Source organism: Oxyura jamaicensis, chromosome 2, assembly GCF_011077185.1.
Source record: "Oxyura jamaicensis isolate SHBP4307 breed ruddy duck chromosome 2, BPBGC_Ojam_1.0, whole genome shotgun sequence".
NCBI classification, from domain to species: Eukaryota; Metazoa; Chordata; class Aves; order Anseriformes; family Anatidae; genus Oxyura; species Oxyura jamaicensis.
In genome coordinates this window covers 129,698,785-129,726,474 of record NC_048894.1, presented here as the reverse complement: position 1 = coordinate 129,726,474, position 27,690 = coordinate 129,698,785, and the positions used below count along the sequence as shown (strand labels likewise).

At 37.1% G+C, this 27,690-nt stretch overlaps 1 long non-coding RNA gene across 2 annotated transcripts in view; it reads right to left on the bottom strand.

Annotated features, from left to right (window-relative positions):
- The window catches only part of LOC118162194, a 52,632-nt gene extending 25,390 nt beyond the window's left edge, over nucleotides 1–27,242 (bottom strand). For both annotated transcript variants that reach the window (XR_004748331.1, XR_004748332.1), the window contains exons 1-2: nucleotides 26,439–27,242; nucleotides 6,763–6,962 (exon numbers count right to left, since the gene is read on the bottom strand). This is a non-coding gene — a long non-coding RNA (uncharacterized LOC118162194). The remainder of the gene's footprint in view (nucleotides 1–6,762; nucleotides 6,963–26,438) is intronic.
- Between the last annotated feature and the right edge of the window lie 448 nt (nucleotides 27,243–27,690).

Genomic DNA, 27,690 nt, shown 5'->3' with positions numbered 1-27,690 from the left:
TGGAGAGACAATGTCTTCCTTTGCTTTTTGACATTTGGTAGTCCATTGACAGAGTTTACTGAGCATTAAAACTATTTTGTGTCCCATTACAGAGACAATTAAAGCTTTTTTCCTCAATATTTAGCTGTCAGATACATCTTGTTCCTTATATCTTTTTTTGCTTTCATGTAGCTAGTGAAAATCTATCAATTCATAAAATATGGTGCAGGAAGTTTTTGTTTTGTTTTGTTTTTGTTTTGTTGTTTGCTTTTTTTTTTTTTTTTTAGTTAAGCAAAAAGCAGGGAGTTCAAACATGAAGTACAAAGTTCTTCTAGTGATCACATTCTATGCTCAAAACAACACATACATATGAAATATCTAACAACATGTGAGTAAAACTGATCAAATGCAAAGAACTTATGATTAACTTCCTGACAGCAGAAAGGCAAGCTTCATATTTCCTTCATATTTGTCTGGGTTGTATGTGAGCCTCAGTTCAATGAGTTAGTGGGAAATGAGAGGCCTATTACCTAAGAAGGATGAAATTCAAATGATATCTGTACTGTCCATTGCTTTTAGTTTGCCTCCACTTTGAGTGATTTCCATCTCTCCAGTGATTATGAATTTTCTCAACACTTCTTCAGGTCAGTACTGACTATTCAGAGGAGCTTTCTTGTATCCTATAGAAAGTCTTCACAATTCTGTGTCAGAACTTCAGGAGAAAGCCTGTAAAAGGATGTTAGGCTAAGCAGATCATCCGTATTACTCACTCAGGAAGAAAATCTCAAGTGAAGCAAAGGTTCAGTCAAAAATCAGTATGAACAGAGTTAAAATGGAAATGGAAGACATAGCCACTTTTAATTGCCAGTTAATTAGTAGAGCCAAAAGACTTTTCCTAGTATTCTTTACACAACATCTGTTGTCCCTGGTTAATTTAGATATGCCAGAAATAACAATGTGTTTTTCTCTGCACTGGGCCACAGTCCAGGTGGCCTTTGTGGACTGTTTACAGCAGTGAAAAGGTATCTTGGCAAGGACTGGGCATGTGGAAGTTTAGGGACTTAAAGCACAGGAACGGGATGGTCTTTTGACCTTGAGATATCAAATACATAGGAGGGGAGGTAAACAGAATATTACAAGAAGTCTGTCCTATAGTCTTTATGCCAGCTGGGGCATTCAGGAATTATATTTAGCTGGAAGAGGCTGGAAATCAGCATTCCTTATGGTTAACTTTGATTCTCAGCTGTCCTATACTCATGCTTGTGCATTTTGGGTTAGGGTTGAGGCATAGCTACACTGTTTACAACAGAGAAACAAGAGCATACATGGCATATATGAACCAGCTTACTCTCCACACCATTAGAAATGAGAACTGAGCAGAGTAAATGACCAATATGATCCGCACCCTGTTCAGGCCTGGGAATTTCTGTAAGGGTGTGTGTGGAAGCGCAACTAAGGTACTGGATACAGGTAAGAAATTCTGGTGAATGATCCCAGCTGAGGCAGGGGTACTTTCTATGTCATTGCTACAGTCTGGCACCCAGTGACAGTCCAATGTGCTGCTTATTGTGCACCTTGTGAGACAGAGACCTTGTGAGGGGTTAGCATAACACTGAGGAGACCGTCACATTTCAGAGTACATCCAATACCTTTTCCCAGGGCAGACAAAAGAGGCTTATCTGAATTGTGAAAGTTTCAGTAGACAATATGGTGAGGGATATTAACAAAACTAAAATGTGTGGACTATGAGGCAACTAAACTTGCCTGCAATTGCAATGAGCCAGTACCAGTGGATGATAATAGGGATGAGGCTGAAGATTACCTCCTTTAAATGGGTTGTAAAGAATGAAAAGGACATGATAACCTACACTGCACAAGTTACTGCCAGATAGCTCCCAGATGAATTAAGTTAATAAAGTTTTAGGCTAATTAAACCATATCCATGCTTTGTCATTTTTTCTGTGTGTCCAGCACAATGAATAATTTAAAATGAAATTTCAAAATAGAGCTGTTTAACTAGACTTTTAATCCTTTCTTAAATTAGTAGCACTGATATCTTTTTCATTTCTCTTTATTTCCCATCTAGCATTATTTAAAGTACACTTGTGGCTTCCAGGTAGGTTTGCAGTTGGTGGCCAAACGGGACTGCCATTTCAGCTAATGTAGTATTAGTATCTCTTCCTAACAGTCCATTTTTTGATATGTGTAGTCAGCAGGACAGTCATCGGGGACCATATTTGAATGAATGCTGCTCCACTATATAAATCAAGCTATATTTATGAGCGTTGATTTTGTATCCCGTGTAGAATTCCCAACACTCATTTTACATGCTTCTCTTTCTAATGGGACAACCAGATGCACTAAATGAACATAAAAGTTATCCATCTTACTGAAAATGCTGTTGAAAGATGGGGATATTTAATCAGATTTAATGTCCAGAAGGAAGGGCTGTACACAGAAATCTCCTTTTTATCTCCAGAACCTGCACAATGCAGATTACAGCAGTGAAAACTTCATTTGCCCTGGAGACACTCAGCACTTGTGCAGATCAGCCCTTGGGATACTGAGTCAAATTTTCAGAAACCAAAGGCTATTCAGTAAATTAAAAGTTTAGTTTTAATCACATGATTAATTGCAAGTGTCAATTGACAAATTAAGGAACTAAAAAACAACTGCCATTCTTTCCCTTCCTACAGTGTTTTCTAATTTTGAAGGACTAAATGGGCCTAAAAATGAACAATGTAGAATGATTGCATGGCTATATAGCATTACTCAATAGACTAATGTTCAAGTAATTAATACAGAGCCTTTAGCCTTTTAGCCTACTTATTTAGCAATGTAAATGTCATTGTATAAACCTGATACTGAATTTATTTGACATCTAAAATATTTTTAAGGGTTTTCTTTTCAATAGCAGCTCTTATTCCCTTATAAAGGGAATAAAAATATATAAAAATATAAAAAATATATATAAACTGTAAAGAGTTTTTATTAAGAAAAATCTTGATCTATTTACAGTAAGATTATTCTTTTTTTTTGGGGGGGGGGGACAGGGACGGGGGTGGACAATTAAATTCTGTTATTCCTAGAAGGAAAGGAAAAAGGGGAAAATGTTTTCAGTGGGAGCTGCAGACTCCTACTTGCAGACTCCTACTTTCTCTAGCTCACTGCTAGAGAAAGCCAAACACATCACACAGCCTTATCAGCCTCCTCAAGACCTGGCAGATGCCAGAGTCAGGTTCTTTAAGTCAGTGCTCTTAGGTGCCCTTCTGGTCATGGGTCACTGTAGTGTTACAAAAGATGAAATCTTAGCTGGTTACATAAGCCTCTGCATTTAAACAGTAGGGAAAATAAATAAAATAAAATAAAATAAAATAAAATAAAATAAAATAAAATAAAATAAAATAAAATAAATAAAATAAAATAGACAAAGAGAAAAATAACCCTGAAAAGGCAAAGGAGGCCTGGGAGAATCTTGGGGGGAAAAAAAAATCTTCTTTGAGGTATTGTCATTCATAATTAAGTCTAATTGCAGTCTTACAATTGCAATAGATTAATTTCTAGCCCCACCTTCAATTTGTACACCAGTTGTAATGTTACTTCAGGCTCTGGATGACATTAGGAGGAATAGTTTGTTTTCAATGTTTGTTACATCAACTTGTTTGTACAGCAGAAAATTTGGATTGTAGGATTCTATACAATTTGTCATATTCATAACTATTTCCACCTTATGCAAAATAAATACCTAAATAAATTGGGGAGATTAGCATCTTGCAAGTAAGTCTCTCTTTTACTAAACAGAACTAATGAGTTTCAAGGACATATCTCTTCTGCACAATGAATAACACTGTGTAATATGAAAAGGTATTACATGATCATGCAGAGAAACCTAATGAGACAATGCTGAATCCCAGTTGCTGTGGTCCCAGCCCCATTTCTATGGCTAATGAGTCTCCCTGGACTCCTCACACTGTCCCTGTCTCAGGATTCTTGTCTAAACACACTGATTCTCCCAGCTGCCTGTCCCAGAGTACTCACTCAGGCAATCCCAAACATATTTATTCCAGGCCTGACCCTGATCTCTCACATTTTCTCCCTTCTCACCCTTTCCATGGTCCAGTTTCACTCACACATTCCTTAGCCATTTTCCTGCCAGCCCAATGCACCTTCCCAGGACTCCACATTTCAAAATCTGAGTCTCTGTCCTCAACCTTGGTCCAACAGGGTCAAACAGACTTCTTTCCCAACTCCTCCAGCTTCTCCAAATTAAAGTTATTTGAGGATTTCACAGAAAACCTTCTGAATCATATGGACAAAACAACCTATTTTTTCCCCTAGCATCATTCTCAGAATTGTTTGAAACATTATGATGCAAAGATTCAGCTTGAGGCAGAAATTGCCATGGAAAAAATCATCACAAACAGCTAGAGTCTGCCTGAGTTATAAGTAACTGGAAAAAAACATGTATCAAGGAGAATGTCTGGCAGCCTCAGCAACAAAGAATGTTACTTAGTTTCGCCTAAAATAGGAAAGGGAAAGAGGAAAAATGGTAAAAGATAAGTAACAAATTCTAAAAATGTTGGCTTACAAATACGGAGGTGAAGAGAGGTTGAAAACCGCAATTGCTGTACATTAACATGGAAAGCCACTTTTACACTGTTAGATGTACAAAAGAGAAAAAAAAAAAAAAAAAAAAAAAAGTCTCCCCAGATGCATGATGTGGTTACTCAAGGGCTTGCACATTGGCCTAATGTGTGTGTTTGGACAGCAGCTGACAGAGTGTGACAGCTAGGGTGTCAAGCATGGCCACAAATATCCAGCCCCACATGTGTCCTCCCTCTGGGTAAGGACAAGACCTTGCATGCAACAATCTTCTCTTGCCAAGTCCCAGCTTCCAAGGGAAGGAAGGCTGGACGTATATGATGTATCATAGATCATTATGTATCATGTATCATTATGATGTATCATAGAATCATAGAATATCCCGATTTGGAAGGGACCCATAAGGATCACCAAGTCCAACTCCTGGCACCACACAGGTCTACCCAAAAGTTTAGACCATGTGACTAAGAGCACAGTCCAATTGCTTCTTAAACTCTGACAGGCTTGGTGCCATGACTACATCCCTGGGGAGCCTGTTCCAGTACATGACTACCCTCTCAGTGAAGAACCTCTTCCTGAATCTCCCCTGTCACAGCTTGACACTGTTCCCTCGGGTCCTATCACTGATCACTAAATAGAACTGATCAGTGCCTGCCCCTCCAATCCCCCTCGTGAGGAAGCTGTAGACCACGGTGAGGTCTCCCATCAGCCTTCTCTTTTCTCTAGGCTGAACAGGCCAAGTGACCTCAGCCGCTCCTCATATGCCTTCTCCTCTAGGCTCTTCACCATATTAGTAGCCCTCCACTGGATACTCTCCAACAGTTTCACATCCTTTTTGTACTGTGGTGCCCAGAACTGCACACAGCACTCAAGGTAAGGCCACACCAGTGTGGAGTAGAGAGGGACAATCTCATCTCTCAACCGACTAGCAATGCCGTGCTTGATGCACCCCAGGATACAGTTGGCACTCCTGGCTGCCAGGGCACACTGCTGACTCACATTCAGCTTGCTATCAACCAGAACTCCCAGATCCTTCTTTGCAAGGCTGCTCTTCTGTGTCTCATCCCCCAGTCTATACATACAGCCAGGGTTGCCCCTTCCCAGGTGCAGGACCCAGCATGTACTAGGACGTTTCCTCCAGTCTCGGCCAGAGCAGCAGCACCAAGGACTGTCACTGCCTTCAGGGACAATGGGGAGGCTCCAGCACTGGGTCAAGAGGCCCCTACCAGGGCCAACCCCTCTGCTGAGGGGAACTACTTTCAGCAGAGACTATAGTGCTTGGCTCTGGCCATAACTACATCTACTGCTGGAGTACAGGAGGGCCTGTGGGCCCTGCTGATCCTGACCCCAACCAGGGAGGTGCCTATTGCCCTGCTCTGCCACCCTGCATGGGCCCTGCCACTCCAGGCCTCATGACAAGTCCAATGGCTCAAGATATAAAACAGTGAAATGAAAATTCATAAAATCCTAAAGAATAAAACAGAGAACTGCAGATGGCAACTCAAAAAAGCTAATTCAGCAAGTGGTAGACATCAACTCTTCCTCCCCTGACTGATGATCTGGCCAGCAGACACACACCAGGCCCCTAACACAGGGTAGTGATGCTTAGCATAGCAGTGCTCTAATTCCAGCTCTCTGATATGTGTTTTATCTGAAAATATCTACTTTGTTTTCTTATAAACTGTGCAAAATTTCTCTATTCATGATAAAAAGTGCCACAAAAATGCGATCCAAGGAGGAAGGGTTATAGAACAGGTATGAAAGCCATCACGTAAACAAGAAAAAATAAAAATGCAGGAAAGGATTCCTTTTTATACATTTTGCTGGTTCGGGGAAAACTTAAAATATTCACATAAAAAATGGTTAGAAGACCAGAATTCAGGACACAATTTTATGGTTACTTAAACATTCTTCACCTTCTTTTCCCAGCACCACTTATTAACTTGGTCCTCTAGAAATGGCATCCCAAAGAAACCTTGACAAACCTTGTGTTATTTGAACTGCCAGAAAGAGAGAGAACACATTTCAATGTAGAGGTCCAGGAAAATGCAGAGCTAATCAATTCAGACACAGAATGATGTTTCCAGGTTAAGTTAAATCAACAGTCAATTCATAGCACAAAAAAACAGTAGCAAAAATCAACAGTGTATAATCATTTTGTGTCTGATTGTGCAAACCCACTTGTATGGAATTCATTAGGTGTTTTGGTGCATAAAGTAGTTGGGGTTAAGTCTTCCACAAACTCCACAGGTACAAGAGTAACTGAAATTTATGACTTCACAGTCTGGCCTTCCAGGCATCTGATCCAAAGACCCACATTTCTAATGGAAGCTGTCTGTTCAACCTCTGAACCAATTAACTTTGTCAATTCCTCTGTATTTCTGCAGGAGAAATGCTAAATTTAGGGAATCAAAAACACTGACATTAAATTAAGTTCATATACATATATCCTAAGAAATTCCTCACCTATCTGTTAACAGTTGTCCTTGTGAACTATAGTTAAACAATTTTTTACACAAAGGCATGAATACATCCACTAAGTGACAAGTCTCTTTCTCCCAGACCAAGAATCTAAGGACTTATATCTTGCTCAACCTCTCTTCATCTTGATCATCACTGCAAATATGATATTATGTGAGCCAAATTAATTACCAGGTAAACAAGAATACTTTTTTTTTTACTGACAGAGCAATTGTTGCATGTTCTAGTCTAATTATTCAATACTAAGCACGGCAATATGTCTGGATAAAAACTCACATTACATCCTGGAAAAAAAAAAAAAAAAAAAAGACTGCCATGAAATTCATAGAGTTGTCATGGTGATTGTTTCTCCCTTAAAGCCCCATTCACCTGTGGTGCACTCTTGTTACGCATTGTGTATGAGATGCACTCCCTGAATGCTTATAATTCCAGAATTGGTCCAATAGCACATATGCAATGGCAAAATGAAGTCTAAGAATGAAGCTAAAAGCTATCTGTGATAGTTTCTCAACATTTTACAAAGGACACTCTTTCAAACGGCATCAGTAAAGACAAGACATTTCACAGTATTTGAAGGTGTTAGTCTTTTTTCTTTTTGTATGCATCAAAGTCTCTCCCATCACTTAAATAGTGATCTTCTTACTATATTTATGTACTATCCATGCTAAAATTGTCTGCATTTGTAACATCTCCAGATTTCCCACATTTTCTCTGTATACTTTGGCATAAAATTTACTTTCAGAATTCACTGCCTTTGTGAATCAACAGCAAGTCTCCGTTTCAGAGGAACTGCTCCCCAAACTGCAAACTTGCATTTTACTTCTTTTATTTACATAGTGTGTGGTGGCTGGTGTTATATAGCAGACATCCTAATTCATAGCACAATATCAATGACAGATCACAATGCAAACAGAACAGGGGAAAGGAAACCTAAGTTTCTGCCTCATATGAGGCAGAACATAAAAATAAAGCAGCCTCTCAGAGATACTTCTGTGAGAATGTTTATGGGCTTTTTATAGTTTTTGAAATCAGACCCTTTATAATAGAGAAAAAATATCTGAAGTGCAGGACATTTGTCAGCAGACAACACAGGTATATATCCATATATCACTGACACTTGATATAGCATTATGCATATGTAAATGAGACAAAAGATAAAGGTTTTCCAAATGCAAGCACTGGCAACAGCTATGATAATAGTGACATTGGTTTAGACAAATTACTTTGCTATCACTGCTAAAAAAAAAATGCAAAGGACTATTAAAATAAAATAAAACAAAACAAAACAAAACAAACAAAGCCACCAGCCAGAACAAAATAGTACAAGGATATAGCAGAACATAACACATTATTTGTAGTGTGGGATTAAATATTTCATTTAATTTTAGGAAGGCTTTAAATTATTGTTTTCAGTAGCCTAAATTAGAATACATTTTAATAGGAATGTGAATGCTCTTTTAAAATGTAACTGAAATCTAAACACTTAACTAAGTGTAAACCTTTATTTAACAGACTGCTGTTGGAGTCATTCAGAGAGCATATTTTACATTTTTTTATTTGGCTACAGGAGAAGGTACACTAAAATCAGTAATAAATTACAATAGGGTAGGTCTTAACATAGATGGAAATATCTAGAACTTGGTTGATAATTATTTTGAGGTTTTGACAGTCCCACAGCAGTATGGCAATACCTGAAAAATCCTCTTTGTTGCATCAGCTATGGGATCTTCTTATCCTATTCTGCTCAATCTGAAAATGGTTTAATTGCTAACAGAGATGGGACTAAATCCATTATGAGAACTGCTGAAAGAATTCCAATAGATGTGGTTTTCTACCAAATCTCTTTTTCCATGGTAGGGTTGACAGTGGTCTATCACAGTTTCCACTGGAGCAAAATCAATTTCACTAGTAGCTGACTTGGCTCCAGGAGGAATTTCTGACAAACACTGTCATCACTCGGTCATATTTTTAGTATACTGTCTCAATAGTTTTTCCTGTCTCTCTGTACTTTTTAATATCCTGGTACTAAGATCTCTTCAATATGTCAGATTTTTCTTTCATCGCTTCCAATTTCTCCCTGTCGTTTTTAAAATCAGACACACAGTTTGAAGGTCCTTACAGTCCCAGAATCACTGGGTAAATCAGAATATTAACTGGACACTAGGAAGAAGATGCCAGAAAAAGTCTAATACAATAGAGAAAGAATCAGAAAGATGCAAGGAGAAAGCCAAAGAGAGCAAAAGAAATCATAAAAGAGAAAATAATAGTTGGCCAGATGAAATATAGGACCTGAAACTGCAGAGCACCATGCTTAATTTTCTGGATTGTAGAAAAATGAAACCTGACAGAATTTTCAGCATGGCCAGAAGAGTAGCACCCAGTGCTGGGAAAGGGCAAAAGACACCGGGGAAGATGCTATGTGGCCAACAGGGATTCAAGCCCTGTTGGGAAGTATGGCCTTACAAAGATAAGTCCAAGCAAATCTGAAGGGGAAGAAGAGTTACTCTCAGGGATGCTCCTGTGCATAACTGACAAGATGCATCATTCCCTGAAGAGGCCCACAACACTGCTTTTAATAGCCAAGGAAGTAGCTGGAAAGCAAACAATAAGTTTTATCAAATAGCTTCACCTAATAAGGATGGAAAGCAGAACAGAAACAGAAGAAAAAGAAGTATCTGGTATGCTTGACAAAAGAGGCAAGAAAGGAGAAAGAAAGACAAGAGAGGAGAAAGGAGGGAACAGCCCTAAAAATATCGGGGGGGGGGGGGGGGGCCGGGCGGCGGGGGGGAGGAATTGAGGAGCTTATCTAATCTCACAACCTTTTGGCAGATCATCTGTTATTATTTTTAATGAGGCCCATCTGCTGCTTACTCCTTGTCACTGACCAATACCACTTATGGAAAAATGTCAACTGAATATTAATCCAATTATTGCTGAAAGAGTGAACATACATTTTCTGCCACATATCTTAATTATAACTATATTAAAGGTTGCCTACAGGCATATTGCGTATTTAGTTAGTCACCACATACAGATGAACTTTCCAATTTTCTGTGGAACCTTTACTTCTCATGTAGGACTGAGGTCTGCGATACTATCATTAGCTTTACCATTTAATCTATTTAATAAATTTCTGTTTGGCTTTGGGCCAGACTAAAGCAAAATTACTTTGGCAAACTGCTCCAACAACCTACTTAATGTGTCTTGCCCTTGTTATTAGTACTTGTGGATATATCTATAGGGATCAACAGCTCAGATTTAAAAAAGAAGCCAACTCACATTTTTTCCAGAAGTCCTACTTCTTGATAGAATTTGCCTAGGCTACTTTTTGTTAGAATTTATGTTTCTGAGAACATGTGACAAAAATAAAGTAAAGTAACGTAAAATAGGTCTGAAATCTGAATAAACTTCATGTTCAATTTTTCAGGCTTAACAGCATGTTTTGGTACTTTTAATATATTTATTTAAAATACACATCATAAATAGCACTATTTATAAAGCTTCATCTTTGATAGTTTTAAATTAAAGGAGGTGTGGTATTAATGTTCTACTAGTACAGTCCCAATTGAATTTCTTAAAGTTTTCGTCTTTTTACAGGAAAGTGTTCAGGCATTGTAGTCTTAGATGTGACCTCAAGAGACAACCTCATCCAATAGCTCCTCACTTTTTGTAACCATAACTCACTGCCACTACTTTCTCTTCTTCGGCTAAGTCTACCTCAACAATTGTGCCACACTGTGCTGGGTCTGGCTGGGATGTTAACTTTCCCTGCAGCAGCCCATACAGTGCTGCGCTCTGCACTTGTAGCTAGAACAGCAGTGGTATCACACCGGTGTTGTGTCTGCAACTGAGCAGTGCAAGCACAGCATCAGGACTCTCTCTAACCCTCCTAGGGGATGGGCAAAAAATTGAGAAAGAAACATCACCAGGGCAGCTGACCTAAACCAACCAAAGGGATATTCCATACCATATGATGTCACACTCAGCAATAAAAGGTGGAAAAAGGAAGAAGAGGGGAGGGCTGGGCTCTCGTTGCGAAAACATCTGTCCTCCTCCCAAACACCGGCTACGCGCATTGAGGCCCTGCTTCAAGGACGTGGTCAAGCATCGCTCATCTGTGGGAAGTAGAGAGTAATTTCTTTCCTCTGCACTTCCACATAGCCTTTACTTGTTTTGTTTAGTTATTCCCTTTCCCCCTCCCTCTTCCCCTTTCCTTTTTTTCCCTTTCGTTGAATTGTTTAATTAACAATAATATTTCCTTAATAATATTTTTTCTCTTTAATTATCCTTATCTCAACCCGTGAGTTGTTCTTTCCTTTACTTCTTCCCCTCCTCATCTGAGGAGGGGGAGTGAGAGAGCGGTTATGGTGTTCAGCTGCCTAGCACGATAAAACCACCACACACACTGACAGTCTCTTCCTATCCCTTAGATTCACCACAGTCTCTGCATTCTCTCTCCTTCTCCAAGTGTTGCCGCAGCATCACTTAGCTATTATTCCAGGCAGCCACAGCTGAGTCTGCTGGAATTCCGGCTAACACAGATTTATGCAGCTTTTTCAGCTTGAGATCTGCCTCGCTCCTGAATGTCATTTGGGGTGGGGAGGCAGAATTATATATGTTCTCTTCCCAAAAATTGTACATAGCACATTCTTGAGGGACATCTATCCAGCTTGCCCTTTAAAACCTTCAATGGCAGAAGGTTTTACAACCTTCTCAATAAATTTATTGTATTTTGTGTGTGTGTGTGTGTGTATTTAAGTATTTAAATTATTTAAATCTATTTAAATTTAATAAAATTGTATTTACTATTTCTCAGTATATAATCTATATTTTGTTTTTGTTTATAAGGAAAAAAAAAAGTCTTAACAGCCACAATGTCATAGAATCATAGAATCATAGAATATCTCGAGTTGGAAGGGACCCACAAGGATCATCAAGTCCAACTCCTAGCATGTTGCTAGTGATCAGGTGTTAAATGTATATATATAAAGAGGATTCTTCCATTTAATCTCAATATTTTGTGTTCTATGGAATACAAATTATTAAAAAAAACTTATAGCCATTGTGCATCTCAACAGATGCTACACACCTTACCTCCTATGAACCTCCTTATTTTGAACTTTCATTTGTGCTTCATTACTATAGCTGCAGTCCCATTGCTACTCCAAAGTGTTGACATCAAACACTAAATCGTGGTTTGTTACTGGTGAGTGTAATTTAGGAGCTTTGGTAAAGATCCTAAGGTGCTGGTTTCATTTAATTTAAACCTGCAAAATTATCATGATAGCACCCTCCCAACCCCTCCACTTAAAACTAGGACATCATGCTGATCTTTGACCTCAAATTTAAAGCAAATTTTGTGCTGCCTATAATGTGTAGCTTTCTTTTATTAGGGTGACATGAAGACTATTTAAATAATGTTCTGTTCTGTGATGACTTTTCTGGATAAGTTTAATTTCTACAGGGTTATAACGTACATCACATTTTCTGATTTTCTGCTTACAAGATGGAAGTCTAAATACTGTTCAGCATCATGACAGATAATTAAATTAAACTTTGTGTTTTACATAAAACATCATTTTCTCTATGATGAGCACAGTGAAAAACATTCTATAATTGCATTTTGTATTGGGTTTACATGGCAATGTTTTGGCAGTGGGGTGCTGCAGGGGTAGCCTCTGTGAGAAAAATCTAGAAGCTGCCCCATGTTAGATAAGGGCCAGTTTCAGCTGGCTCCAAAGGGGCCCACTGCTGCCCACAGCCAAGCCAATAAGTGATGCTGTTTGCGCCTCTGTGAGAGCAGATTTAAGAATGGGAAATAAATCGCTGCACAACAGCAGCTGGGAGAATGAGCAGTGAGAAGCAGCCCTGCAGTCCCCCAGGTGAGTGCAGCAGGAGGGCAGGAGGTGTTCCAGGCACACAGCAGCAGTTCCCCTGCAGCCTGTGGAGAGGCCCCTGGTGGAGCAGGCTGTCCCCCTGCAGCCCATGGGTCCCACATGGAGCAGATCTCCACGCTGCAGCCCATGGAGGAGCCCCCGCTGGAGCAGGTAGATGTGGCCTGGAGGAGGCTGCGGCCCATGGAGAGCCCCCACAGGAGCTGCAGCCCATGGAGAGGAGCCCACACAGGAGCAGGAGGTCTGGGGGGAGCTGCCGCCATGGGGGACCCGTGCTGGAGCAGTTTGCTCCTGGGGTACGGGGTACGGAGCCGTGTGGGAGCAGTTCTTGAAGAGCTGCTGCCTGTGGGCAGCCCCCACAGGCTCAGTTCGCGAAGGATGGCATCCCCTGGGAGGGACCCCACAGGAGCAGTGGCAGAGTGACTGAGGAGGAGTGGCAGAGGTGAAGTCTTAGGGAGTGAGCCTAGCCCCCATTCTCCTGTTCTCCTTTGCCACTTGTGGGGAGGAAGTGGAAGAGGGTGTATGGGGAGAAGATATTTTTAGTTTCTTTTTTTCTCATTTCTCCATCTAGTTGGTAATAGAAAATAAATTCTTATAATCTCTCTATGCTGAGTCTGTTTTGCCCATCACAATAATTGTTGAGCAATCTCCCTGTTCTTATCTCAACGCTTGAGCCCTTTTCTCATTTTTTCTCTCCACTTCCCTTTGAGGAGGGGGGATGAGAGAGCAGTTGTGGTGGAGCTTGGCTGCCCAGCTGAGTAAAACCACCACACATTTCTAATTCTGTTTTTTCTGATTCACAATATCTGCTATGCTTTGCTTTGAACACTGACCCAGGTCTCACTTGATTTCAGGATTTTCCTAAGCCACCTGGTCTGTCTCAAAGTCACTTATGTCACCTTTAGTGACACTCACATTGTTGATGAGCATTGAATCAGGTCTCAGATATCTGTAGTGCTAAAGTGCCTTTCCTCAGATATTGAAAATAGCACTTCTCATAGGCCCTAACATACATAGATAAGTATATACTAGTCCAAGGCTATGAGAAATGTCTACATGAAATGTGGCTTCCTTCATTGTTGAGGAAGATGATAAAGAGAACAGAGCTCTGTCCCATCTGCAGGGATCCAACTCTTACCTGTCTGTACTGAATCATGTATATCTCTGTAAGGTCTGAAACTGTATTACAAAAAATAAATAAATAAATAAATAAAAATAAAATAAAATTACTTTTCTCCTGTACTTTAGAAAAAGATCAGAGTGATCTGGTAGAGTTTTATGTGTCTCCACAGGATGAGAGTGAAGACTTCCCAATCATAGCCTCAATCTATTCACTATTTTTTTTAAAATATCCTCAGGCTGGTCAGAAATGGGGTGAAAAGAAGTGAAATATGAGATCTGTTATTTTTATTTAAAATGTATTTAAAAATCCCATAAGACATGAGGAAGAAAATCTTTAAAAGCGTTTTAAAAAATAAATGAGAATTTCCTATGTAGCATCAAATAAAATATTGTAGGTATAAGAAACCCAATAAAAGCTGATGTGTATTGTACAGAAAACATAGTGTGCATTTTAAATTTTATATAATGAAATGTTCCAGAGGCAGAAAAAGATCAAAGAAAAAAAAAATAAAGTTAAAACAAATACTAAACAGAACTACTTGAATTGATTGCTCTACAAAAAGCCTAAGATAGCTGAGAAAAACAACTGCTCTGTTTTAATAAATATGAAACAGTACAAAAAATATTTTACATAGTATCTGATAGAGCTTTCAATATCATTATTATAAATATAATAAAGGCTAAGACAGAATTTTCTTCCTGTGAACTAAATGACAGAGGAATTACATCAACATTTAAAAAAAAAAAAAGGAAAAAAAAAAAAAAAGAAGAAAAAAGAAAAATGCAATCTAGTTCTGCTAATGCCTTTGAGTATCTACAGCATATGTCTGGATCATCACTGAGGTTGAGTGCCTTGTGCAGTTATTTACCTCCCCCAGATATACCAAGCCTTCCTTGTCCATGGGGTGAAGCATTCCCACTTTCTATATCAGTATAAAAGGTTTCTCTAAAATGAATGAGAAGAATTTATATGTGAAAACTTTTTGAAAAAGTGATTCTTATTCCACAACTAATAGTGGAAACTGTGAGCCAAGTCACAAAATTTGTACACAAAATGTACACAATATGAAAGGTTTGCTGTAGAACACTGAGAAAAGCTTAATGTCCAGTCATGATAAGACACAATTAAATTTAACTAGAGCCATCATACTAGGAAACTTTTAAATTACTAAATATTAAATATTAAAGGCTAGGGGAGATTAGAGGTACTCGTATTTAGGGCATTCCAGCTTTCCTTTCAACCTGTGTTCCCAGATTTTACCCTTTCTTAACAGCTCAGCAATGTTCATGCATAACAGAGCTGCAAAGCTTTCAAACTGATATATAGAAGAGGAAGCATTACAGGAGACAGAATGTAAAATAGCACTGTTCAGGAACTAATATTGTAGCATGTCTGTTGGTAAAATACATAATAAAGTGATGCTGCTTGATATATTATATGATACACTAATAATAATCTAAACTAATAAATAATAATAATCTAAACTAATAAATAATAATAATAATAAAATCATCATCATCATCATCATCATCTTCTTCTTCCATTGATGGGTATTGGATGAAAACATTTTGTTTTCAAGTGCAGAATACTGTTCCTATAGAAAATTAATGACCAAAATACCATTAATTTAATTGGGATCAAGACTGTCAGCATTCTTTATGTCTACTATTCACTTTTTAAAAGCTTTTTTGTTTGGTGTATATTTTGAGAGGTACATTCAATACTGCAAAGCTCTTTGAAGATGAAGAACAGACAGTGAATTCATCATCAAGAAAATAGTTTGACTTTTTCTTGGAAGAGCTGCAGAGGAAATTTTAAAAGGGTAGAAAGTCTAGCATGTAAAAAAATATCCTGACATTTATTTGAGAAAGGAGAAGAATGGAAAGGAAATCAGAAAGTAAAAAAGAGTGAAATTTATTGACTTTTAAAAATCCATCAGGAGACAAGAAAGTGAAAGAACAGTAAGAAATATTCTGTATAAATTCTGTTTACTATATATTAACACTAAAAAGCCAGCTAAAAACCTTATATTAGGGAATTTGAGGGGAAAAAAAAAAAAAAAAAAAAAGTACGTCAGGATGGGAATGGCAAGTTATTTCACCCATAGTAATTGGTCAACAACATACAAGACCACTTAGTGATAGGAACATCATCATTTGTCTCTCTGGCAAGTGTGTTCCAAGTACGTCTTGATAACTTATATGGATCAAAACGCTCCCTTTCTTCATTTCCTTAGTTTTCCTCTGCCACATTATCTGTAAAAAAATATGCCAAGTGGCAGAGTGGGGCATGGGTAAAGGGGATGGAAGCAGAAAGAGCTGCACGTATTCTACTCTCCTGGGGAACAGGAGGGGACAGTAGAATGATCAGAATCTGACTCTCCCTTAGTAATTATTTGGACATTACTAATCAATAGCATTTGGCTCTCTGGTGTATATCAGGATCAGATATAGAAACAGAAGCATACAATCCTCTCCCTGACAGACTCCCTGTGTTAAGGGCAATCTACCACAGTCAGTATACAATGTTTCTCCTTCAAATGGGTATACCATTACCTAAGGGTCAGAAGTAGCTAGTAAACATCTCTGAAGATGTAGACTTTCTTAATTCTGTCTCATTGTATCCCAGTTTTGCAAGACCGCAGATGATAGTTTTGTACCATTTGCAAGAGGTGTAACTAGTCCAAAGTGAGGAACACATGTACCATTAATTCGAGATAATAAATTTCTTAATACTAGAGCACAATGAAATGCATCACACAACCACATAACAGGTATTCAGAAGTGACAGAGATTTTGAGGCAGCATGGTTAGAGGTGTATTCACACTGCCTGTTTCAGCTGCTTTGTAATGACCTGAATTAGATAGCTGTAGTGGGTCAGCCATGGCAGCATTGATTTTACCAGTAGCTGCAGAGCTGACAAGGGTAAAGCCACTGAAAGCTAGGCATCTGCCATGGCTCATCTGCTGTCAGCATTGAAGGATGCAGTTAGAGAGTGTTAGGAAGAGAGGGTGCAACTGATATTAGGCAAACACCACCTAGGAAGTATGCCACATATGTTATTGTAAACCCAAAGTGTTGATGAAATTAATAAACCTCAATATATTTTTCAAACTTACAATCTCAGACAAAATGTTTGTGTTCCCAGCAAACTGTGATGGATATCAATAACAAACTCGTTTAAAATTAATACATCTTTTCCCATGAGTACACTGTGAAAATGTTAAAGTATCTCTAGATCTTCAGGTGCTCAGGGGCTGAGTACCAGATCAAAAAGTCTGATCTATTCTACCTTATGTTCATTCTGCCCATAGGATATTTTTCTAATATAAACCAAAGCAGAGTACTTTTCCACATAGCCAGCATTTCAATACAATTTATTTGAAACTTTTGAAAGGAGCAAGGGCTGAAACTCAAAGTATACTTATTGAATTATAATTTATGAGTAACATATTACCCAGGTGTTTTGGACAAGATAGTGGAAAGGGTAAATCAGGAAATATGACACACTGATTTCCATTAACCCCCTGGCACTGGCAATTTGAAGCTCTCCTTACTAAAGGCTAATCCATTTTGCTGTAGTGCTTAGCATTTTAAAATCTCAACTCCTAGTGTCAAAATATTTATATCCTTTTAGATATTAGAAAGGCATGTAGCAGTTTTGATCCCCTTACTATTTTACTCGTTGTCATACACAATCAAAACGAACAGCAACACAAAGCCTACCTGTGGAAAAATACAGCTCTTTAGTCTATAAGAATGAATTCTTTCAGCCCATTTTAAGACTAATGCTTTTGTCCAATCTCCAGAATTTTGTAAGAAATAATAAATAATCACAGTAAAGCTGAAGTTTTATACACCTAGGTTCTAGCTAATACTGATAATGATGGTACTTGTGAAAGTGGGTTTTCATTGTTGTTTGGCAAGGTTTGGTCATAGCAGAAGATGCCTACCTCTTCCTTAGTGCTGAAACTGCAATAGGCAACATTTTTCTATGACATTTTGCAACATATATTCTTCTTAATGAAATCTAAGTGCTTCACTTTGAAATGAAATCATCTGTTAGGAAAAATGCCTATTAGCTGAGTCAGTTCAGCAGGTCTTATATTTCATTTTCATAACATGTTTCTGAGAGGAAGAAAGGAAGATCAGAATCTGAATATCATTTGGATTGTTATGTCATATTACACCTCAACAAGCAGAATAAGGGAACCCTACTGTCATTACTATTAGGAAAATAAAGACTAAAATTCAAAAATACCCTTCGTAATATCGACTACATTGCCCTTGGTACCAAAATATCATTACTCTTTCCCACACAAACAGGAATCAGATAAGCTTCTGGAGTCAATATAAGTTTTCTCTAAAGTGATTAGCTCAGCAAGCTATATTGTGATGATATTCATTTGTTTTCTTTGGATTGGATGTTTTGACATCTCTCATTTAAGCGTTAGAAAATCTTGTGTCACTGAAAATTCCTCAGTTAATATGGATGACAATCATCTGCTGAGGATGGAGCTATTCTTATGATGAGTTTATACCAGAGCCTGCAGAAATGGCATTAATTATTAGAAAATGGAAGTGTCAGTTTTGTCACTGATAGGGCGAGCAGATGCTGCCTTCAAGTGACTGCACTCATTCTTGGAGCTGCAACAGAATTTACTGGTATTTGTCTGTTTTCACTTGAAGAAGTCTCTCATGTTTAATGTTGCAGAATTCCCTTCTGTCAGTTAACATCTGTATGACTTCCAGGTAGAACTGAGGGAAACAGGAGCTTTTGTGATTATGTCTACATAAAGCTTGTAAATTTCAAGCTCATTTCCACTGGGAGGAATATGGCATTGGTATCAACACCACTGAGTACACTGCATGTAGAACATGTCCACATGGCAGTCAATTTTATAGTGCTGTCAACATTCTTGTGTCTAATTGACACACTCATTGTCCTACAAAGTATAATTAATCAATGTTTTCTGAGAAGCCTGAAAAAAGCTACATACTTACTGTATGTCAGCTGTTCTAAATACTTCAAACAATTCAAATGAATTTTTGGATAAGTCTACATTAAATGCACCTACTCTTTTATATTTTTTTCTCTGTTCTCAGAGAACACTGACAGTATTGCAAAGAAGCAGAAATACTGGGTAGCAGCTTGCATCTTCAAAATGCACTCAAAGGACCTCACTTTTACCTAGTCATTCTGAATACATTTACAAAGTAGTGTAGAGAATTAAAAATAAAATATTGTCATGTGTCACAGACTTTATAAAACCCTTCTTCAAATAAAACTGTGGAAACAGCTAACCTTTACATTTTTAGATTTCCAAGAAAGCAGCAAAAATATGTGTCTGAGGATATAGCTAGGAATCCACATTTCAAGGCCCATAACAAGATCTGTGAAACCTACTCTGTAAGCAAGAGCAGGTCTAATGCTCTTTGCAATTAAACACAAGATGGTATGATGTTTTTATAGTGTACTTTGTATTGAATTTCCAAGCCAAGCAAACTTAATGAGGACAGAAGGAACAACTGCAAAAGTGGAAAGCATGAAAGAACAGAACAAATAATGATGGCATTGAGGTAAATAAAAAGGCCTGTGTTCTGAATATCTCAGAATCACAGAATGGATGAGGTTGGTAGGGACCTCTGAAGATCATCTAGTCAAACCCCCCTGCCGAGCAGAATCACCTAGAGCACGATGCGCAGGATGGCATCCCATCAGATTTTGAATATCTCCAGAGAAGAGACTCCACAACCTCTGTGGGCAATCTGTCCTAGCACTCTGTCATCCTCACAGTAAATAAATGCCCCCTCATATTCAGCCAGAACCTCCTGTGCTTCAGTTTGTTCCCATTGCCTCTCATCCTGTCACTGGGCACAACTGAAGAGACCGACTCCTTCTTCTCGAAACCCTACCCTCAGATATTTATATACATTAATGAGGTCTCCCCTCAGTCTTCTCTTTTCCATGCTAAACAGGCCCAATCTCTGAAACATACAGGCCAGACTGAAAATATAACAGAATGCACAGACACTGTATATATTGAGTCTTATACATAATATAGGAGCCAATATGATCAAGGGTGCAAAAGTCCCAAAATACAATCCAGTATATCGTATAAATATGCTATATAAATATAATTTAAAAACATATATTAAATAAAGGGAATCGAGAAAGAATAACATAGTAAACTCCAAGGGAAATAAAGAGGGCAAAAGTAATTACTCTACCCACAATTCACACTTCTATTTACATAACCAAAACAGCAAAATTACATATTTTAAAAATACTTTATATTTACTATGTTAGAAATCATTCCTTGACACAACATACAATATCAAGAGTGATTTTTAAATTGGCCTTAGTCCCAGTTTGTTTTGTAATTTTCTATAATCACTGAATGTGTTGTTACCATGATGTTACACTGTGCTCTGATGCAGAAAATGGCGAATATAGAATAAGAAGGCAAATAAGACATCAAATACCGTGGACTAGAGCACTTGTAAAAAGAGCAAAAACATATCACTGGATGTCGTGATTAAGAATCAAAGTGAACTTTAAAAAGACAAATTAAATCCAAAGAACAAAGGTTAACAACAATGAAAAAAAAAAAAAAAAAAAAAAAAAGAATCCATCTCCCCCAAATCCTGATGATATTAAACAGATTCATAGTAAGAATACAAAAAAGTAGTTTGGTCAAACGTATTCTGGAGTCAGGCACAGCTTGAAGAGCTCTGCAGCAAGTTGTGTGTTTTTAGAGTGTCAGAGCAGCAACAATAAATAGTACAGACATTGCACTTTACAGGTAAAAGCATCAGAAAGATCTTGAGGTATGGATGAGATCCATTTCAAATTTTTACTGAAATCTATTTAGATTAGCACATCCTAAAAGGAGGATGGCAAATCTTCCTGTTTTGTGCCTTCCCATTACAAGAATTTGCAAGGGCTAGGTCTCTCTAGCCTCATATCACTATTTCAACCACATGTAACTGTTATGAAAAAATCTAGGCAGGGCAAATAAGAAAATTATGAAGGTGTATTGACAATGCATTGAAAAATTAACTTCACAAACAAGTGTGAACAGTATTGTGTTATTTTATACAGATACTTTATATAAACTTGATATAATTACTTTATATAAAAAGTATGACCGTGAGATTTTAAATGTGAGGAAAGAAAATGCATATATGATGTTTAATGCATGTTTATATTGTGGGTTGTTTAATGCATGTTTATATTGTAAAACCAGTGGCTTTTGACTAATTTTCAGCTAGCTTTTCAGAAAAATTTAGAGACTCTGAACCATAGTAAACATACCATTCACTGTTCCATTGGTTAAAGATCTGATTACAAAATGTTTTCTATGCTTCAAAATACATTATTTCCAACCTATAAATCTAGCTTTTGGTTTATTCATGTCCTTGATCATTAGCCGATCTCAGTAGTCATTACTTTTCTTTCTATCATAAAATTTGAATAAGCTGCCTTTTGTCAAGTTGAATTCATTGAATTGCTAAAATAGGAAACTTGAGTTCCAGTATTTTTTTTGCAATCCTGATATAATTTTTAGCTCTTCTCTTTTGAAACTCTAATCTTAAAACTTCTACATAAATATAAACATAAGTGTGAAGAGAGTGCACAAAAAGAGGGAGAGAGAGATTTATGGATGTCACTGAATCAACAAAATTTTCCAGAAATAAAATATTTGAGGCCATGGGATATTTTTTGAAGAGAAACACCTTTCATCCTAACAATGGGAAAATTCAAAATTAGATTTGGAAGAAACCTTATAACTGTCAGCTGAAGAAACAATGCATAGCTCTCACAATGAGATATAATATATGACTCAAAGGTATTTTTCTTTTCTGACATCTATATTTTGTAATTATGAAGCAATTGAATATTTCACTGCATATTCAAAGGGTTCATCAGAAGCTAACACAGGTATTCTGGTGTTTAACCAGCCTGGGGACCACAGTTTTATAACCACATCTAGAACTCAAAATATCTCTGCAATGGAAGATATTATTAAATAACAAGTTTTTTACCTCTCAATTAGTTTCACTGAGAAAGCTACTTTTAGCTACATTTTCTTTGAGAAAATAAATCCATTTAACCCAATTATGTTAGGATATGTTTCAAAGAGAAAGAAAAACAAACGGACAAAAATTGATAAAGCAGGGGGGAAAATGTTTTTGCTTCTTTTTCAAAGAATGTGCAAAGGAATGTACATTTAAGTAAACCAGCCTGTTTTTCCTCTTGTCTGTATTTTTATTTTTAAATCATGCATCTGTCCATACCTGTATGCATATGTATTCATATGACAATTAAATATCAATTAAACTTTTAAAGCTACTGAAAATGAAAAGGTTTATTTGCAGGTATTTAACTGTAGGTCTAAATCCATATGATCCAATCTTTTGTTTTCCTCAAGCACTTTACATACTTAGCTAATCAGAAATAAAGTAAGTTTGATCTTAACCTTCCTCTATTTTATTTCTGTGCTTTCACCCCCATTAAGTATGTGGTTTATTCCTTACTGCACATGACATCCCATTAATATAAATCCCTTAAAATAAGGTCTGTAGTACCAGCACTTAGCAAGAGGTTGCATGTAAAACATTTATTTTTCACTTCTTTATCTCCTAATATTAATCTACCACTAATCCCAGCAGAAAAACAGCCTTATTTTTCCAAATTAACAAACAAGCAAAACCTCCTAGATTACATGCTGCTTAAACAGAATGCAGGGGGAAGATATGGGATATGGTAGGCATAAGACATTAATCCTAATAAAGAGTTATTAAATCCCAAATGTCTGTTGGGGAAAATTAATAACAATAATAATAATAAAGCTCATCTGTCAGGTTCTTTTGTTGTTTTTGTTGTTCTTTAAGAACATTCTGTTGACTTTAGTTGGAAAACAAAAGCTTAGCTAATAGTCATTTGGTAGAAGTATACTGTAGATTGAGTTTTTCAATTAGGAAGCCAAGAATTTATTGAAAGATATGTTTTATCAGATGCTGTTTGCTTGGGGAAATTTGCTCTTCCTTTCATGGAAAAACAAATCCTACAGAACTGAATAGAATTAGTTAGCATTCCCGTAACACTGTAATGCGATTGAAATGTTAGCATTTTATAGAATTTTAAAATATTTGAAAGCCCCATACTCCATTAAGTATTGCTTAATTACAGACTTCCTTAGAAATTGACTGCCTTTTTTTCAGGGTTGTCATAAATCAGTTTAGCTTTACAGTTTAGGCATAAAATACTACAGGAAAACTAGAAGCAGCATGTCCAGACCTGAACATTCTGTTTACAGACTTTCCTTTCATTGATTTCTTGTTGATTTATGTGACTGAGAAAGACTCTGACTTATTCAGTTCTGGAAACAAATATATATTCAAGAGAGTCATCACAATATGTGCTTGAAACACCAAAGTATGTTGCCAATGAGACAAGGCAGACTAGTGAGGCACCATAGCTTCCCAGGAGATCAGAAACTTGGTCCTGATACTGCTGGCTCTAAGATCACTGCAGCTCTTGAAGCAGAGAAGAACAGATAGGAGGAATATTCAGGAACCCAAGGAGCTGGGAGGGCATAAAGAGGTTTGGAAAGCAGAGGGGCACATCAAGCTGTGTTTTTGAAATTTGGATATACAGAGACAGAGAACATACCAAGGGTCTCACTCAGCTTGCTAGGAAATGTGAGACAGGACCATTCGAAAGAGCTTACTACCTATATAACAAAGACATAAAAATAGGTAGGAAGAGCAGCCAAGGAGCAATAGACTAAAGATCACCAGTACAATGAATAGCTGAATTCATCACAGACCTTAAGCTTTATAAGTACTTATTCAACTACCAGTTTACCCAACAGACCATCTCTGTTAAGAACATAGTAGTAAGCATCACATGTTGCTTGCACTAAGCTTGCTATTTTTCTTGATAAGATATGCTTTATCCAGTTTGATCACAGAATTACAAATAGATTCTCCTTATTCTAAAGAAAGTAATGCCCAGCTTTGGCAACGCTCCATTTAGCTCAAGCCTGCTATATACTATATCAAATCTGCTTCAGTACATCTTAATTTTAGACTTTGTTGCCTTTTTTTTTCTTTGAGGATATCAATTTTTCTCCCCTTCAGTTCCAGTAATTTTCAGTTACACCGTCATTTTTGAAATGATGGAAAATAGATTATTCCTCCACTGATCCATGTTTTAGTGGCTCCAAAGATCAAAGCCAAAGAAAAATCACAGGATTACTTCTAAGTACTGTTGAAGTATTAATGACAAGCAGTTATTTTTAAGAGTTATCAAAGTCTTAATAAATACCACATATTTAAAAGGGAAAGGGAGATGTATATATACTTAATTGTCATTGGATTTCAAGCTCGTTGGAGTTTTTCAACAAAGAAGAGGCATAAAGCAGTTTAAACTCTTTCCATTCGGTTGCAAGTACACCATAGAATTTTCCCCATTAATCTTTTCTTAAATTCTCTACCAAAGACAACTGCTACCTAGATAAGGTCCACTCTGCAATGCAGCTCCAATGTAGATCTATCCAACCTAATTCTAACAGCTCTTCAGCCTGGCCCTGGTTCAATACTAATGTGATTGTACCACCTTCAGAACCAACTCACATGGTACAAGGAGATATTACAGCATGCTAAACACACTCTTAGGTACATTTGGATGACACTGTTTTGCATACATGTGCTCCATGAGATCCCTGGCACGGGGAATAGCACTTTATAATATAAATTTACTTTTAGCATCACATCATCTTCTGAGATTGTGCATGTACATAAGGAAAAATAATTTTTCTCTCTTCACAGTTTTATATCACTTACAGGCATATGTAGTCTGTCCAAGTAATCACAAGCTCCCTTTAATACATATATCTGGTGTTCACCATGTAACTTTATTTGTGTATTCTTCATGGACTGGAAATACATCTACTGAATTCTTTGTATCTAGCATGGTGGGGGGTTCAGTTCTGATTTGTAGTTCAGGTGCTCAAATCATACAAATAATTAGCAATAGACAACAGTGAGTGGCAATGTCAGATTTTGACTGGAAAAAAAAAAATGTTATGGGACTTTCTGAAGTGAGGTTTTCAAAGTGAAATGACATTCTATCTGTCAAACACTGTTAGCTTATGTTTTTATGTCGATTGTTTATTCATAAATTTAAAACATATTCATTTAAAAGCAAAAAGAAATCACATTTTTACAGGCAAAGAACCAGAGATTAACATAAAAGCAAAATGTGGTAGCAGAGAAAGTAACACAAACTGAAAGCACATTCAAATTTTTCAATTCAAAACACATTAAGAATAGAAGGCAGTCAAAAAATATCAAATGTGCTTTTGATTTAACTGACAATGTCCTTTTACCTAAAGAAATCACATAGCATTTTAAGTCAGTAATGTATATTCCACAGCATGCAATCCCCACGACAGCTTCACTAAGAAATAACCAGCTGACATCTCAGAGTAACAACTACTCCCATGCTTAAACATTAAATAAGGATATGCCTTTGCTGCATTCTGCCATGCAGGGTGTACATCCTCAGGCCAGCTATAAATATGAGAGTGTGAGTGCCAAAAGCAGCCAAGCAGCCTGAAACATAACATAATGTTCAGTTCTACCGCATTTAAACTGCTGTGGAAGTGAAAGCAACTTCACTTAATTGCTAACCTCATCTTCCTCATCTTACATGGAATAGGTACATACTGTTTCTAGAAATATATGTTTTTTACAATTATACAAGCAAAATCTGTTCCTTTTCAAAATTGCCTGTGGATGTTAAACATGTGCAATAATTTCCAAAACGGTCATTCTAGTACTTTAAGTTAAATAGGATATGGGCATGAGATGTTTTTGACTTGGTCATTGTCTTTTCATATCAGCATGTTGACAGAAAGTATCATTTTTGTTTTATTTTTATCTGAAATGAAGCAATGCTCTATGCTGAAACTAAATGAACATTGTCATTTCATTTCCAAATGTCAATTCAAAACCAAACTATTTTTTACATTTCTTAATATAATCTGGTTTCATTGAATTTGACATACCCCTACAAAACTTTTAGTTTCAGCAAAGAAAAATCTTCAGCAGAAAAATCAGCAGAAAAACCTTCAGCACAAAAGTCAACCAAATATCTATCTTAATATCAATGGATCACTTCTGTCCAGAGGAACGCCTAAGGTAATGCATTAACATGCATATGCAGTAAAACGGCTCCAGAGTTGAATTAGTCTTTAGCAATAGCTAAGGTCAGTACATAGCCTTTACATTTTGGTTAATTAGTCAGCCAATGATATATATGGATACTAGAAAAATGAACAAAATACCTTCTGTTCATAGCTTCATATTCTGAAGGTTTTTCCCCTCCATGTTTGTTTTTTTTTCCACATGCTTCTGCCTACAGCAATATAATGGGTTAATATTTAGTATGAATGTTGAGAACTTCAGTCTAAGCATGCTTGCAGATATCATTACATCTGAAATATCATTTTAATAGATAATGTAATTATGACTAATAGGTATGAAAGAGAAATTCTGCTTCATTTTCTAACCACAAAATACATAGGAAAATGAGGAGTGTAGCTGATACATTAACATTCAGAAAAACATTTAGGGATATAATTGGTACTTACTAAACCAATTAGTATAAAGTAATCAAGTGTCAGTTAACATATATAATTTACTGTTGCCACTTCAGGTGGCCAAATTCTTTGTTTTTCTCAGTAAATGTGTACAAGCAATTGCAAGCAAATAATCTGATATTTAGTGGACAATTTCCTCAGAAGGGTTTGTTACTTGACTAACATCTGTCTGCACCAGGACCGTCAGCAGTCAAAAAACTAACGTTCACATTGAGTTTTAGCCTGGCTTAGCTCTTAACCCTACCCTTCAAGCAGGGGCCTATTAATGCTTTGAACATGGGCTTGTTAGCACAGCCAGCTGTGAAGTTTAAAGCAGAAGCTAAGTTTCCTTCAGGTTGGAAACTGCCCACTTTCTGAGCACATTGAGACCTGTGAATGCAGACACAGCAGGAGGCTTGGGCATCTGCACGCAACAGAGCTTGAGAAACCTTTTGCTGATCTTCTGAAAAAAAGTGAATTTTACCTCACGCAGTATCAATTTCTGTGGAATCTCAGGCTTTCAAACCAGTGAACATGAGCTACTTTCATGACAGGAATACTGTGTTGGTTCATTTTTAGGACTCTCAGATAGGTAAAACAGGTCTAAAAGCTTCAAAACATGGAAAATACCTACCAATTTATCTGCTTATTCAAGGAATAAAAAATACTTGGAGGTTTACTGCTATGAAAGGGAGCCCAGATTTGAAAACAGCAGTCTCATTTGAAACTTTTAGTACATCTCAGTCAATATTTTCTCAGATTCTCAGATTCCTTCTAAGCTCTGTGGCCCTGTAATAATTTTTAAAGTGTCTCACCCATCTTTTGTTTAGCAGTCAGGTGATTACAGGTATCTTACTTGAATGGAGACACTGATTTTGTTTCTTCCTCAGCTACCAATGGTTCAGAAACTGTAAAGGAGAATATTTTGCTAGAAAACAGGCTAGGTTACCTCTGTTTT